Consider the following 448-nt stretch of genomic DNA (forward strand, 5'->3'; position numbering starts at 1 on the left):
CACACACACACACGGGAGCGCGTCACCCCACACACACACACGGGAGCGCGCCCCACACACACACGGGAGCGCGCCACCCCACACACACGGGAGCGCGCCCCCCCACGGGAGCGCGCCACCCTTCCCACCCACACACACACACGGGAGCGCGCCATTCCCCCCACACACACGGGGGCGCGCCACCCCCACACACGGGAGCGCGCCACCCTTCCCACACACACACACGGGAGCGCGCCATTCTCCCCCACACACGGGGGCGCGCCACCCCCACAAACACGGGAGAGCGCCACCCCACATACGGGAGCGCGCCACCCCACTCTCACACACACACGAGCGCGCCCCCCCACATACGGGAGCGCGCCACCCCACTCCCCCCACACACACGGGAGCGCGCCACCCCCCCACACGGGAGCGCGCCACCCTTCCCACACACACACGGGAGCGCGCC

This window comes from Condylura cristata, unplaced genomic scaffold (assembly GCF_000260355.1).
Source record: "Condylura cristata isolate star-nosed mole 26May11 unplaced genomic scaffold, ConCri1.0 scaffold00109, whole genome shotgun sequence".
In the NCBI taxonomy this organism is placed as follows: Eukaryota; Metazoa; Chordata; class Mammalia; order Eulipotyphla; family Talpidae; genus Condylura; species Condylura cristata.